We start from the raw sequence: 227 nt of genomic DNA, 5'->3' as shown, positions 1-227 counted from the left end.
AGAAACCCGAAGGGCCCTTGAAGAAAGCCAAACCCTCGCGAGGGCTTTGGCCCGTGAGAAGGAAACCCTCCACCACAGGCTCAGCCACCTCCAGATCGAACACACTAAAGTAAACCCTAAACCCTAAACCCTAAACCCTAAACCCTAAACCCTAGGCCCTAGGCCCTACTGGCCCTTTGGCCTTTAGCCCGAAGCCCTTGGGCGCGACTGCTGCGGGGATGGCTTGC

General features: G+C 57.7%; 1 protein-coding gene across 1 annotated transcript in view; it reads left to right on the top strand.

Moving 5' to 3' along the window:
* ETH_00037090 (uncharacterized protein) overlaps nucleotides 1-227 on the top strand; it is a gene marked incomplete at both ends in the record, with an annotated part of 1708 nt that overhangs the window by 214 nt on the left and 1267 nt on the right. The gene's annotated exons all lie outside the window — the stretch shown is intronic.

Source organism: Eimeria tenella, genomic scaffold, assembly GCF_000499545.2.
Source record: "Eimeria tenella Houghton genomic scaffold, Eth_scaff2463, whole genome shotgun sequence".
Classification (NCBI taxonomy): Eukaryota; Apicomplexa; class Conoidasida; order Eucoccidiorida; family Eimeriidae; genus Eimeria; species Eimeria tenella.
The sequence above is the reverse complement of the archived record's forward strand: the minus strand, read 5'-3'. Positions and strand labels throughout refer to the sequence as shown.